The 16,668-nt window shown below is 34.2% G+C and overlaps 1 long non-coding RNA gene across 2 annotated transcripts in view; it reads left to right on the top strand.

The window, feature by feature from the left end:
- The window catches only part of LOC131517141 (uncharacterized), an 80,883-nt gene extending 76,859 nt beyond the window's left edge, over positions 1-4,024 (top strand). For both annotated transcript variants that reach the window (XR_009264426.1, XR_009264425.1), the window contains one exon: positions 2,272-4,024. This is a non-coding gene — a long non-coding RNA (uncharacterized LOC131517141). The remainder of the gene's footprint in view (positions 1-2,271) is intronic.
- The last annotated feature ends 12,644 nt before the right edge of the window (positions 4,025-16,668 follow it).

Below are 16,668 nucleotides of genomic sequence, written 5' to 3'. Positions count from 1 at the left end.
CTTCTTTGTTTGGGATTTGAGATGGGATTTTTATATTTATATTTATAAAAATAAAGAAAATGACAAGGAAAGGTATTACACACAAATCAAACTGCACGCATGTAAAGAATGATCTCTGCAACTCTATACAATAGTACTCCTTTTATCCACAGTGTCAGTTACCTGTGGTCAACCACGATCTGTAAGCAGATGATTCTCCTTCTGACATATTGCTAGACTAATGCTTCCTCATTAGATGAATGTAGCATTCATGTAATGTGAATACTATGTGAATGCTATGTGAATAACGGGCAATATTATTCACCTCACTTCATCTCATCACGTGGGCATTTCACCTTTCATATCACAAAAAGAGAGTGACTACAGTACAATAGGATATTTTGAGAGAGAAAGAGAGAACACGTTCACATAACTTTTATTGTAGTATATTCATATAATTAATCTATTTTATTATTGCTGTTGTTAATCTCTCACTGTGCATTATTTATAAACTAAACTTTAGCATAGGTATGCATGTATGGGGAAAAACATCTTATATCAGCCTCAGTACTACCCACAGTTTCAGGCATCCACTGGGGCTCTTAGAACATATCCCCTGTGAATAAGGGGGAACTATTGCACATTTTCCCCCCAATGGATAAAACTAGTCCATACTGAAACCTTAAGGACTCGAAAAGGTAAAACTCATCTTAAAGTCTTTTTGAAACTTGTGTCTTACTGTCTGGCCACTATGGAGATTGGAAAAATAAGATCATTAATTGGGATACGGGTCTCCAAATTGGGAGTGAGTTCAAGGTTACTATCTTTTAATCTGGGTATGAAATGATACTTCTGTTTGTGGTTACCCCACCATAAGCAAGGGAGCTAAACTCCTGGTTTTTTACTTCCACCTCTGCCCTTCAAAATAGAGTTTATGGAGAAAATATAACACATGCTGTAGAGCCAGATACTTTAAGTGGTTATTAGTATCATGTTAATATAAAAGAACTTTAAAAAAGAAATAAACATTAAGTCATTGGATGACTGAGCTTCCAAAACAAGTAAAGGTAACTCTAGGGATGAGCAACTATGTGTTCTAGTGCAGGCAAACCTGGGATAACCATGCAACATTCTTCTGAAGTATCCATTTTAATCAGTAAAACGAATTGGAAACCTCCATTAGGTATTTTTCAAGGTAGATGGACTACTTCTACAATGTTACTGGCTCAGGAACTGTGATACATAATATTACAATGTTCAGGTAACTACACAAGGGTAGCTCTTAGATGTGAATTGAATTTACAAATTAAGTGTGATTCTGTCCACTGAAGAAATATTTTTTATACAGTTTCTTATTTTTTTATTTTTATTTTTTGAGAGAGCAGGAGAGGGGAAGGGAAAGGGGGACAGAGGATCCCAGTGGGCTCTGCCCTGACAGCAATGAGCCTGATGCGGGGCTCAAACTCAGGAACTGTGACTTAAGCTGAAGTCTGACGCTCAACTGACTGAGCCATCCAGGTGCTCCCATTGAAGAAATATTTTAATTCAGTCCTCAGTTATGAGTCATCCACTTCTTTTCAGGTGATAGCAGTTAAATTACTAAGTTAATGCTCAGAATTAATAATTATAGGACCTTTCAATAAGACAATATTGAATAAGTTTTCACAGGAACTTAGATATCACTTTGAACTATAATAAATGCTCACTCTTCCTTTAATAAAAGTATGCATGTGTTTAGCACTTAGAAGTTTTTCCAGCTTGAGGGCCACCTGAGTGCCTCAGTAATTGGGCGACCAACTCGATTCGGCTCAGGTCATGCATGATCCCAGAGTTGGGAGATGCAGCTCCATGTGGAGCCTGCTTCGGATTCTCTCTCTCTGCTCCCCCCACCAAGGTTGCTCACATGCACTGTCTCTCTCAAAATAAATAAACATTTTTAAAAAGATTTTCTCAGTTTGATATATTTTACTCCTTTGCTAAACCTATAATATTAGTCTTAAACTCTTTCATGTCACAGTAGTTATTCTGTTACTTTCTGGAAAACAAATCTTCAGAGGACTGAAATACCACAGTTGAAGCAGGTGAGAACAAATCCAGCAGAAAAAAAAAATAATATATATATATATATATATATCCATAAACTGATAAGGAAAGACCCGTATTTGGAGTATAAAACATGACCTAAAACCGTCCAATGCCCTTGTAAGAGAGACCACTTCTTCCATGTAGACAGTGTATTGGAAAAGTTTTTGAAGCATAACTCCTTAGATTCTCAAACTTTTTTTTATCCAGGAAATCCACCTGCAAAGCTAGCTGAACTCCTCTTCACAGACCGCTCACAGCAGAGTTGGATTCGTTGTGCAACAGGCCAATTCCCATTACAGGAGAAAGTGCGTACTGGATTTTCAGCTCTATAAAATCTATGCTTTACTTACAAATTTAGGACTGTCCACTGACTGAAACTTAAAGATCAAAGTTTTAAATGTGAACGTTGAGGTTAATCAGAGTAATAAGACAAATGTCAGGAAAAAAAATTATAATCATCTGATGCTAGCAGATAACATGACTGCCATTTGGTAAATCTTCAGAGCAAGTCCTTTTTAAGCAGTAACACTGATGTATAACTTACATATGGTTTTGGATATCCTTGTGTAATAAAATTAAAAATGAACCCCCAAATCCCTCATGTCTGCAAGCAAGCAAAATTCCCTGGTGCCAGGGGAATGAGCAGAACTGGGAGCCAAGAGGAAATAAATAAGAATGAATTAGGATTAATTAATAATTAATTTTACATTAAAATGATGTCTTAAAAATAAAAAGCAGGGAATTGTAGGGGCGCTTGGGTGGCTCAGTCAGTTGAGCATCTGACTTTGGCTCAGGTCATAATTTCACAGTTTGTGGGTTTGAGCCCCACATCAGGCTCTGTTCTGACAGCTAGAGCCTGCAGCCTGCTTGGGATTCTGTATCTCTCTCTCTCTCTCTCTCTCTCTCTCTCTCTGCCTCTCCCCTGCTCACACTCTGTCTCTCTCTCTCTCTCTCTCTCAGAAAATAAACATTAAGAAAAATTTTTTTAAAAGAGGGGGGTTGTAGAAACTAGGGCATAAGATTTGTATCACAATGATATAACTAGAAGTAAATTAGGGGAAGAAACATCTGTGGATGTGATTTAAAGGTAGATCAGTTGGATAGTAGAGGGCAGCTGGATTTTCACCCCAAAACTAGAAGTAAGCGGAGGCCTACTGAATATCCTCCCTGGCCAGGACCTGGAGACCAATGGAACTAAGCCAACAGTGGGGAAGGGTGAGCAACACATTTCTTGGATGAAGAAACCATTACTCGTTCTCCATTTCTGAGCTTACAAATTCCACTGGGCCTCAAGATTTCCGGGATTCTCATCCATAGGACAAAACACAAGCAGGACTCTGAGCTAACCCTAATGTAACACAACTGAGGTCAGAGAGCTTGACAGAGGAACAGAGGTGATGTGAAAAGAAAAAGCACCAGCCCTTGGACACAAGTTGCCAGTGAACTAAACCTAAATTATAATATTTCACATATTTGAAACGTTACACTAGGTTAAAAACAAAACAAAACAAAAACACCACACACCTCCCTGCACCTAAGAGAAAAAAAAATGGTAATAAAATGCAAAATGCACAGGACAGATTAAATAATGAATGGTATCTTTCGAGAAACAAAGAGTATACACTTCAGAACTCCTCTGCCTTCCATATAAAATGAATTATGACATGTTGAAGATTAGACAAGTTGCCTAGAGCCCTGCTTCACTCTGCACTGCAGAGATATTATGTTTCATATGACACTTGGAATTTCTAAGCAGAAATTATTCTTCTGACTTATTCATAATGAAAAGGAGAAATTTCTAAAGAAGTTAGTTGTCTACTTACACCAATGGCTAGACTCCTTGCTTTTTAAAGAGAAAGTTATGTCTAAAATAGCCTCTTCAGCTTCTCATCCTCTATCCACAGACATAAGAACACTTTGCCTGGCAAAAGTAAATATTTAAACATTGAGATTAAAATTAAATAAAAACTTATAACAGAAAAAATACAAGAATTTCGGACTTAAAAAAAAACTTTTTACTATCTCCGAAACAGCAACGATAGGATTCCATGAACTGTATGGGAGGAGAGTAATAAGGTTCCTTGGAAATAAAATTAAAACACTTTAAATTTTACAGGCATCTAGGAAAATCTAATTGCATAAATATAAAAATAAACATTTTCAAAGAAAATATAAAACAAGGGAGGATTTAGGGGTATTCCAGTGTTAAACCTAATGTTAATACTGGGTGTTCTAATATTATATTTCAGATTTCTAGCACTTCAAAATATTGATTTATTCAAATTTCTCTGTAACATCAACTTGCTTTATATTTTGTTTTTCCTAATAAAAATAAAGCATCTCACTGGTTAAAACAATCAGATTATCACTTTACACTGAAACATATATATATTTATAAAATATATATGTAAGCATATATATTTATGAAGTATATATATGAAATACACATATGTATCCAAATTGCCATTTTGGATATAAAAATTAATTGGATAAAATTTTTAGTGATTATAGTACACTTGATCTTCGTCAAAAGGCCGAGAAGCGATTTTAGTGATTATAGTAACAAGTTAATGCTAAATAATAAAAATATGCCATGTATTTTTTTTTTTTTTTTTTTTTTTTTTTTTTTTACAAATAATCAGAATGTCATCTAGAAAGCTTGTATCAGCTTTTGGTTCCATAGATATATGTGTAAAATTCCTTATACATTTGAAAATATAGAATTACTGATGCCTGATAAATAATATTTTGTTTTGTTTGGGTGCCTTTGAAGAGTAGAGCTCTGGCCAGTCTCATTTGCCATCTCTGCAAGTCCTTCTACTGCCCTTCTCTGTCCTGCTTGCCAAACACGTTGGCCATTAGAACATTCCATAGGAGTGTGACCAGCTGTTGTCTCTTTCATGGGTCTAGGTCTTAGCTGGCTTCACTAGTACTAGTAACATATTATTTCTTTACCTTTCAGAACCAAGATTGGTCACAGTCTCTTCCTAATGCCGGTCTTTGGGTTACTTAGCATTTTCTGTTCTTCCTTAAATGTGGCCATACTTGTGAATATATTCTTTTATTAAATTCTCTCTGAAATCCAGCTGAGGGTACTCTTGTGCACATTTCATATATATATATATATATGTATATATATATATATAAATATATGCATATATACTTATATATATCATATTCATATATATATTCCAGGATTGTCTACAATATTCTTTGGCCTTTTTATTTAAAACCTGAATATTTACCATAATTTATTGACTTACTCTTTTTTTTTTCCTTTCTCAAGTTGTTCTTTGTATTCTAAACTTGTTTATGCTTGGACCTTTGTCTTGTTCGTGTTTGCCTTGCCATAAATGTTTATAGTTTTATATAATCACATTGATCATTTGTAATTTATCTTGGAAAAAGGAATGAGATTATCTCTACTCCTTAGTAGCACCACCCCAGCCTGATGCCCTAACATCATTTACCAAAGAATGTACTTATCTCATAATCTCTAAATGTCTCCCATATAACATATTGCGTTTCCATGTGTCATAGAGTTTATCTCTATTTAAAGGTGTCACATTTACTACATCTTTTCAGTGGCTATTTTATGTCAAGAATTGTGAAAATTCTGAGAATTTACCCTACGTACAGGTAACAAATTAGCCTGCCATAATTTCACGTATGCTGATGGAAGACACAGGTATCCTGGGATAGAGACAAAGGACTTTATCACTCACGATGCTGCAAGCAGCCTGATGTCCCTGTTTTAGTCAGATCTCCTTGACACCAGGTTCCATGAGTGTGTAGAGTAGAGCAGAGACAGATGTGCACATAGTGTGATTACACCACAGCTGAGAAGCTTAGAGCTGAGGGAATTATGAATCTTTTATAAATGGCTGAAGGAAGACATTTCTTTATTATACCAGACAGTAAACAAATGTCTGTTCACCACAAGGAGACACTATCTCAGGCTTCCAAAGCTGTTTGCTATACAAACGTCCTTAAAAATATAGTCAAAAAAGTGATTGCCACTATGTGTAACATGTGAAGAAACGCAATAGATCCATGGGTAATAATCTACCAACATTAAAAAGTGTAAGAAAATGACTGATTTGGTGTCCAAATTTTGTCATTAACCTCACTCTGAACATTTTAATTGATTCTTTACATTTACACAGCTAAATCTCTTAGATCTAGGTAGACAAATCTTCCACAGCTACTGATATATTAGCTTCCAATTTTAAAAATCTATAGAGCTACTTTTACTTTTCTTTTCTAATTACAGTGATCAGAATTTCCAAAAAGGTTTTAGCATTGTATTGCTAATAATAATTAACTGTATGCTCCTCACTGCAGTAAGAACACTACTAGATTTTCATCATGAAGTATGATTGTTGCTTAGTGATCTATACATGAAAATAAACAACATAAAGTTACATTCATTTATCAGACTGAGATGTTCAACTCTATGTAGTACGTACCAAAATTTTAAATGGGTTTGTGGGTAAAGTTCAGGAGAAATCTCATTGTTCCTTTCCAGGATCCTAAATGATTTTTTTTTTAAACCAGAAATAAAACTAAGGGAATTTCTTGCCTCAATTGAATGTTTCTTCACTATAGGAAATATTATTTCTAAACTCTTCATGGAATGTTTGAAAGAACTATGAAACACAGTGAGAGGTTGTGGTTTGGTTTCTGGGCTTTTAAAAACCATAGCCTATCATTTCTAAAATATCTGCTGATAGCCTGCTATGTGTCATAAGGGCATTGGCACTCACATGTCCCTTTTTTCTCCCTTCCCTGCACATTTCAGTTTTATTAGTCAGTCATTATTTTGTAATGATATTGCTTATGGTATTTCATACTCCTTATCTAATCATAACTGACAAAAATATTCAATTTATTTGTATGTTCATCATGTCAATCCATGTTCGTCATCAGTCATTTTGTCTCATTTTTTTCCTTAAAGTTTCTATTTTAATTTCTTTACTTGGCTCAATTGAATTGCTAAAGAAGCTTATCTTCCTCGAGAACAGTTTATATGTGTGTTTATGTTAGTGAATGTCTGCCTATTGTTTTTACATTTGAATGAAAACTTGGCTGGATGAAATGTTCTTGACTACATTTTTTTTTCCCTTTAAGATCTATAAGCATTTTTACACAAGCTTTGGGCGTTGACAACTCTTATAGAGAAGCCCTCATTGTAGTCCAGTTGTTCCCCTTGGGAATAATGCACCTTTTTTGCCAAGATGGTGAATATATTTAAAACTTATTTCTCACATTCTACAACATAAAAAAGTCTCAGAGTTGTTCTTTCTTTATCAAATTTCCTTGACTTTCAGTTTGCTTCTCAAATTAGAATATTTTTTCATGTACTGCCAATAATTTATTACATTTTTTTTTTTTTTTAATTTTTTTTCAACGTTTTTTATTTATTTTTGGGACAGAGAGAGACAGAGCATGAACGGGGGAGGGGCAGAGAGAGAGGGAGACACAGAATCAGAAACAGGCTCCAGGCTCCGAGCCATCAGCCCAGAGCCTGACGCGGGGCTCGAACTCACGGACCGCGAGATCGTGACCTGGCTGAAATCGGACGCTTAACCGACTGCGCCACCCAGGCGCCCCAATTTATTACATTTTTAAAAACTGCTTTGTTGTTCTATTTATTTTCTCATGTTTCACTTCATTTTGCTGATTTATGAACTTATCTTTGAGTGCTTATTTTATTCCATTTTTTTTTCATTGACTAACTCCACAGGTTAAGGCACTAAGAAACTTTCTTCTATTGGGCCAGGTTCGCATGCAGGCACAGTTCTACAATACGCTGTATTTTCTATGCTGGCAAAGAAGACATCAGTATTGAAGACGTATTGATAGTGTCATTGTGCTTCAAACAGAACATGGCGAAAGTGAAATATTATCTGTACACTGCTTCCTCTGTGTTTCCCTCTTCACTTAAATTTTCCATTTAATATCAGTGAAGTGCATTGTAGTAAGTAACTATATATATTTAAAATTACAGGTAAACCTTATTTATAAGGAATCATTGATACATTTATATCTATTGCCCTGATAACCCCGTCCCTTCAAAAACTTGAGTTTTTTTTGTTACTGAAATAAAAATAATGGTACATTTTCACTGGACGATTGCAACACATGTATTATAACCTATTAAATGCACCCGGTCTACAGGTGTTAAACCAACTATAGGGAAAAATGATATTTGAATATAGATCCATTTTAATGGTTCAATTTAATAGGCAAAATTTTACATTTATATTCCTAACACAAATAACAGAATGTGAATATCTTTTGAAAAGTTTCTGGTTGCTTAAACAAAAACAACAAAAGTCTGAAAAAGGAACTCGTAAAAAATAAATAAGGGATAATTATGTAGTAATGAAATTAAATTCCTTGGAAACCATCTAATCAGAAAAGAACTGCTTACCAGCATTAGATAAAATGTTAGTGTAATTTCCTACTTTATGTCACCATTTAATATTTTTATAATATTCTTCCCTAGGAATCACATTTTTTCACAAAATAAAGGCTATTCACAAATATATATATATATATGTATATATATATATATATATATATTTAAGATTTACAGTGCTAATTGAATTAGTGTAATAAACTAGGATTGAAAGTAGTTAACTGTTGGTATATAAAATTAGTCCAACATTTTAACATCAAAGATAGGTGGTATATTTTACATCTATGTTGTTTCTCCACCTCTTCTGTGTTATCTTTAGTCTTATCTTTCTGATTATGCAGAAAAATGACCTAAATATAGTTGTGAATAACTTTCCTCCCAACATTTTGCCCATATACAATAAAAGTGAATCATTGACTAATTGAGGACAATGTACATGGTAGAAAGAACAAAAGACCAGTGAAGTAGTTTTCATAATAAAAATCAAATTTTCTGAAATACATTACATGCTATCTTGTTATAAATGCATACATGTGATATTTTAGAGAGTACCTTAGAAAGTAGATACTAGGGGTGCCTGGGTGGCTAAATCGGTTGAGGTCTGATTTTGGCTCAGGTCATGATCTCACGGTTTGTGGGTTTGAGCCCTGTGTGGGGCTCTCTGTTGACAGCTCAGAGCCTGAAGCCTGCTTCAGATTCTGTGTCTCCCTCTCTGTCATTCTCTCCCTCTCTCTCAAAAATAAATAAACATTAAAAAAATTTAGAAAATAGATACTAAAATTAATAATTTAAAGGACATAATATTTGGAAAATGTTTTCAGAATATATTCCCATCCCAAAACTTTCATCAGATAGAATGCAGTCCCCTAAATGAACAAGAATGACATGATAAATATTCAATGTTTGCTTCTATACACTTAGTGAAAGGATTATGTGTTAATGGTAAATTATCAGAGTTTTTTAGCTTTTAGTTTTTACTTTTCTATGGATTTTCCCTTCATCTTGCATTTGGAGGAGTATAGATCAAAATATTACTAGGCAATAGAATACATATTTTAAAATCTTTAGAATTAAGGCAAAAACCTGTGCTTTTATAAATTAGTTTTCATACATTTTAGTATTTGTTTATTAATATCTGCCACAGTAAGCTTAATGTATCATGGCTTTGTGGTATGATGCCTTATGTATAAAAAATATGTCTTTCAACATTATAATTGAAAGCAGTAAGTGGAGATTTAAATACAAAGTCAAGAAGAATTTTCATATTACATTAGTTTCATAATGTACTGTTTTAAGGAAATTGAGCAACTTCATGAAATATTCCATGATCATAATTTAAATACTTAATATAAAATTCCATTTTTCTCTAATTCAAAAGATTTTCAAAGTTAAAACCTTTTCAGGAAATTATTTAAAGGGACTTAATTATAGACACGGGAGCTATTTTTTATATAGTTCTCAACAATTATTTTTTCATTAACATACTTGTATGTAACACATATTGCCTTCAATTTATCAAATTAACATTAACCAACATTGGTTGCCATTTTAATTTTTAGCTTAGTTTTTTCTTATACCTTTTTTAAAACTTATTTACTTATTACACATTAATATTATGAGCTGAAAGATGAAGATTAGCTTATTTGCACTATTTCATTCTTTTCCCCTTGCTTAATTTTCATAGCTACTTCAAGCTATATGACAAGCTATGGTAGTTATCTGGAGACATTCTTTAAGAATCTTTTTTTTTTTTTTAATTTTTTTTTTTAATGTTTATTTATTTCGAGACAGAGAGAGACAGAGCATGAATGGGGGAGGGGCAGAGAGAGAGGGAGACACAGAATCGGAAGCAGGCTCCATGCTCTGAGCCATCAGCCCAGAGCCTGACGCGGGGCTCGAACTCACGAACCGTGAGATCGCGACCTGAGCTGAAGTCGGACACTCAACCGACTGGGCCACCCAGGCGCCCCAAGAATCTTTTTTTTTTAAGATTATTTATTTATTTTGAGAGAGAGAGAGAGCACGTGCAAGTCAGGGAGGGCAGAGAGAGAAGGAGAGAGAGAATCCCAAACAGGGTCTGCACTGTCAGCACAGAGCCCAATGCAGGACTCAAACTCATGAACCTTGAGATCATGACCTGAGCCAAAATCAAGAGACAGTCGCTTAACCAACTGAGCCACCCAGACACCCTGGAGACAGTGATTATCATCACTTGGGCAGGGGACATTGCTAGCATCTAGTGTTTTGAGACTAGAGATGCTACTAAACATCCAAGAACAACAACAAAGAACTATCCAGTCCAAAATATCAGTATCACTGATACTGCAAAACCCTGATCTAACAGAAACACTTAAAATTCCACATCTTGCACAACTTTTGTCTCTCATGTGTTCACCATACTAGAATAACACATGTGTAAGCCCAATATCTTTCTGCTCTGTGCTCTCTTTTCATCTACCTACTTCTTATTTTAAGTACTACCTATCTGAGTTGATAATATTTAAGTTACAATCGTGACAATATTCGATTCTTCTATAAATATTCTATAGGTTGATTCAAAATTTGGAAAATTATATAAACCATACTTGAATTATATTTTTGTAGGAAACTTAATATTTTACTAAAGTTCCATACAGTAGGGTAGGTTTACTTTTCATTCTTTATTGGCAAATGTCATAACTTTTGTTTCAATTATACAATTATTGTTAGCATATGGGTCAAATTAAATTCTATTTTTTATGGAAAAATCAATTATTCAAAAATAATAAAATATTGAAACATAAATTTGCTAAAGATATTGAGTATGGCTTTTCCTTGTATTCTCATTTGAATTTCTGGCCTTTTTTTTTTCTTTTGAAGAAAAGAAGCAAAAGTCTTATTTGCTATACTGAAGTCAAATAGTTATTTATGGTATTGAATGCATTTCAATTTTTTTGTTTGTTTTTGAAGACATTTCCATTGAAACCCAGGAACTCCATTTAATTTTTCCAAACTGACTTTAGGTGTGCTAAATAATTTTAATTTGGGGTTCATTTTATTTGGAACTCATTTTTTAGATATACAAGTATTTCATTTTATATTATTCATTTATTTTATTTTTATTTTCATTTCGTTAACTTTTTGTCATTTAAGGTACAATGAGTAGTACATTTTCAAAATTATTTTATCCCTGAAAACGTCATTTTTTACTGTTCTTGGTTGAATCTCACACCTACCTAATAGTTTGATGGCAATACAATAATATTGATTTCAAACTTTGAAGGATTTTTCTCTCATGTTTACTTATCTCCAATATTTCTGATCAGTTATCAAGCCAGTCTTAATCTTATTCATTTGTAAAAGATAAATTTCCCTTTTTGGACATTTTTAGCATTTTCTCGTTATTTTCAGTCCTTCAAAATTACATAATGAAATGTCAATCTAGAGTGTCTCCCTTTTCTCTGCTCACACTTGATGTGGTAAACTTACACAATTTGAAGGTTAAAGTCTCTCTTCAGAGGATACAAAGTGCTATGTGTAGGTCACCTCCTTGAACTAGAGTTCCTTAATCAATGGCTTGAATAAAAAATATAAGTGATGAATTTTGTACATACACAATAGGACAATTTCAATGAAACTGAACTTTCTCAGTTGTGAGATGTGAATCATAATAAAATAATAGAAAATAGTAAGTAGGTTTTTTTTGCCACATTGACATAAATCTGACTTGTTTTTTTGTCTTATCCAATCTACATGTAATTCATAAATTAACTCCAGGCATCCTTAGTTTCTGTTCAATTAAATTAGAAGAATAAAGATTGAAGGTTCACTATATTTGTGGGAAAGTTTAATTCACTGTGAAAATCAAACTCCAATTCAGTACTTAATTAGAACATCAATGTCTTAATAGATTTCTTTTTTATTTTTCTGTGTACTCAGCTATGAGTAGGAATCAGAAAATCTTTTGCCTTTCTCTGATTTTCCTTGAAATGGGTTTTTTAGCTATATAATACAAAAAAAGTGACCAACTGGCATTAGTTCTATATCTAGCTGATTCTGAAAAAAATCACTGGCTAATTATGGGCCAAAAACTAGTCATTTTTTTCAAATTGCCATATTATTTTAAGACAGTCAAACATCCGGGGCACCTGGGTGGCCCAGGCGGTTAAGCATGCAGCTCTTGATTTCTGCTCAGGTCATGATCTCATAGTTCTTGAGATGGAGTCAAATGCACAAGGCTTGCTTGGGATTCTCTCTCTCTCCCCCCACTTCCCCACTCACGCTTGCATGCTCTCTCTCAAAATAAATAAATAAACTTTAAAAAAGTCAAATATTTGCTAGATGAATAAGTTATAGATACCTGTTGCACAACCTAATGCTTATGGCTAATGACATGGTATTGTGCACTTCAAAATTTAAGAGGGTAGCTCTCACGTGAAGTATTTTTACCATAAAAAGAACAAAACAAACAACAGGGGGACACAAGGAAACTTTGTGAGGTATTGGATGTGCCTTATCTTGATTGTGGTGATGATATCACAGCTGTTTGCACATGTCCTAACACATTAAATTGTACACATTAAATCGAACAATTGTGTATCAACAACACCTTAAAAAAGCTATAAAAAAGCCAAATGTACTAATAACCAAACGTATGCAAAATTTTAAAGTAACATGATATAAAATTTACACAACAAAACATTTTGTCAAGTGCTCTAATCATCTTAGGGTACACTTCCTGAAGACAAATTGCCAAAGGCATGCCTACTCTTGATCTGTGGTAGCTTATGGGATGGAGAACTGAAACTGGATAAGCAATAAAACTGGGGCTATTATATCAGGAAGGATGTATTTAAAAAGTTGTTTTATGAAGTTAATTATCTCTGCCCATTTGAGAACCAGTTTTTTTTTCAGCTGAGACTATCTACAGTGACTTTTCCTTCCCAAATACAAAGCCTATACAACCGCTTTATTATAGTACAGTTCTGAGACAGCCATGCAAGACAGACATTCCAGATGATGCAGACAGCTAAAGCAGGCATTTTCCAAAAAGCAGAGTACAAAAGAAAGCAGATCAGAGAGCACTGAACAATGAGTAGATCCATGGAAAATTTCGTAGGATATATTAAAAGATTAAGAAATGGCTTATGCTGCAACATTTGACATTTCTATAAAAATGAAGACTTAGCTTGATAGAGTGGTAGAAATACTTGATTATGAATCATCACTGAATGTTTGAACTTAATATTTAATATTAAAGTCTCTAATAAAATAAGTAGTAACTTAAATGAATATTAGCAAAAGAAAAAAATAAGATACAATCAACTATTACAACTAAGAAAGCAAATATGTAGTAGAACAGATCTGGAATAAAGAAGGGATATTACTCTTAGCCATAGATGAATAAAATAGTGCAAATCATTCCACAGCGAGGAAGAAAGTGGGAAAAAGAAAGGACTGGAAACAAAATGAGTTTCAGTTCATGTACAAGTGGGAGGGTGTCTTTCCTAAGAAATTTGGAAGTCAGGAAGAGTGTGTAAATTTATGGCGGGGACTCTCGTAGAAGTGGTAAGTTACATTGGAAAGAGGAAAAGAAAGGATAGTCTCGCTTCCTTCAACCACTGCAAAGCTAGAAAGTGACATTCTGCTGTATTTTGTCCTGAGGCAAAGTGGAAATGTTACAATACCAGGAAAGGAAGTTAGATTTCATTTATTTTTTACTTATTTTTTATTTATTTATTTATTTTTTATTTTTTATTTTTAAATGTTTATTTTTGAGTGAAAGAGAAAGAGTGCGAGCAGGGAAGAGGCAGAGAGAGAGGTGGGGAGACACAGAATCGGAAGGAAGCAGGCTTTAGGCTCTGAGTTGTTAGCACAAGGCTGACACAGGGCACAAACTCGTGAACCTCGAGATCATGACCTGAGCGTAAGCTGGATGCTTAACCAACTGAGCCACCCAAGTGCCCCCAGAAATACTACATTTAAAATGTAGTACCTTTAAACTCTCAAGCAGGATCCACACTGTCAGGTGATTTGGGGCTCAGATTCTCAAACTGCAAGATCATAACCTGAGCTGAAACCAAGAGTCGGATGCTTAACTGACTGAGCCATCCAGTTGCCCCTCAAGTTCATTTTTTAAACAAAGTTTATTTTTAGGATTTTAGGTTTATAGCAAATTTGAAGGTAAAGTACAGAGATTACACATATATCTACCGCCCCTATACACACATAAGCTTTCATATTATCAACTTTCCCCTACCAGACTGACACATTTGTTACAATTGATGAACCTACCTGGGCACATCATTTTACCCAGAGTACTTAGTTTAGTTCAGGGTTCATCAGTAGATAACTCTCTACCAGCAGATAACTGAGTTATAAAATTCTCCTAACAAATGGAATGATCATAAGAGCTAAGCCAAACTGTGCATGTACACTAACGCCTGCCTAAAACGTATCTACTCATATTTCTTTTTTTTTTTTTTTTTTTTTTTTTTTTTATTTAAATTTTTTTTTTTTTTCCAACGTTTTTTATTTATTTTTGGGACAGAGAGAGACAGACAGAGCATGAACGGGGGAGGTGCAGAGAGAGGGAGACACAGAATCGGAAACAGGCTCCAGGCTCCGAGCCATCAGCCCAGAGCCCGACGCGGGGCTCGAACTCACGGACTGCGAGATCGTGACCTGGCTGAAGTCGGACGCTTAACCGACTGCGCCACCCAGGCGCCCCTCTACTCATATTTCATTAGCCAAACATTTCACCTGACCAAGCCCAACACCAGTAAGGGGAAAAGTGCATTCTGCCTAAAGAAGAGGGAGTTCTATATTTACTGAAGAAAATCTAACAATTGCAGCTCCAACCCTTATTATGTAGTGATTTTTATTAATTTTCTGTTAAGGAAATCAAGACTAGGATAGTTAAATAATTGGCCTAGTTCTTTATATTTAGGAAATACCAGAGGAAAATTTAAAGGCATGTCTGTTTGATCCCAAGGCCTTTTCTATTTCCACCATACATTTATTTATATAGTAATTACCAGGTTAACCTTTAGAACAGTCTCAACATGTTTCCTTAATGCCAGAAGGTAAGTAATATGATTTAAAATTATTTATATTAATATGCTTCTTATAAATACCCAGTTTTCATCCTTAAATGGATAACTATCATTTATGCAGTGATTTAGGCAGAATATTTAAGTCTTAAAATACTTTGAGATCAAAATGTTGCTGTAATTTGGTGCTTAATTAAACACTAAACAAAAAATGTAATAATCAGTTAAAACTACTTGTGTTACCAATCATTTTGGAATGCTAATCAAAAGCACAATGAGTCGCCACATCACATCCATTATGCTGGCTATTATCAAAAAGAGAGAGAGAGAGAAAATAACAAATGTTAGCAAGGATGTGCAAAAATTGGAACACTTGTACATTGCTGATGATAAGATAAAATGATGCAGTTTCTGTGTAAGACAATATGAATATGGTGGGTTCTCAAAAAAACTATGCACAGAATTATCATATAAACCAGCAATTCCACTTTTAAGTATACACTCAAAAGAATTTAAAGCAGGAACTCAAACAGGTATTTGCACACCAGTGTTCATAACAACATTATTCACAATAGCCAAAAGGTGGAAACAACTCGAATGTTCATTGATAAATGGATAAACAATATGTGGTATATTACATATGAGGTAATATCATTCAACCTCAAAACGGAATGAAATTTTGGTATGTGCTACACGATGTATTAACCTTGAAGATACACTTAGTGAAATAAGCTGATCACAAGAAGTCAAATACTGTATGATGTCATTATGGCAGGTACCTAAAATATTCATAGTCAAATAGTCAAATTCATAGAGACAAAAAGAAAAATCGTTACCAGGAACTGGGGAGACAGGGAAATAAGGAGGTATTTTTTGATGTGAACAGAGTTGCAGTTTGCAAGGCTGAAAAAGTTCTGGAAATGGACAGTGGTGATGGTTTCACAACAATGTGAAGGTATGTGTTGCGGCTGAAATGTACACTTCAAAGAGGTTAAGATGATAAATTAGATGTTATGTCTATTTCATAACTATTTAAAAACTCCCCCTCCCCCCCCCAAAAAAAATAACCATGAGAGACTATTGGCTGGATGATTTGAAGATATCAGGGTTAACCAAACAGGTCCACAGTGAAGAAGCCGGGATTCATTG

Source organism: Neofelis nebulosa, chromosome 7 (assembly GCF_028018385.1).
Source record: "Neofelis nebulosa isolate mNeoNeb1 chromosome 7, mNeoNeb1.pri, whole genome shotgun sequence".
NCBI classification, from domain to species: Eukaryota; Metazoa; Chordata; class Mammalia; order Carnivora; family Felidae; genus Neofelis; species Neofelis nebulosa.
This window is presented reverse-complemented; position numbering and strand designations above follow the sequence as displayed.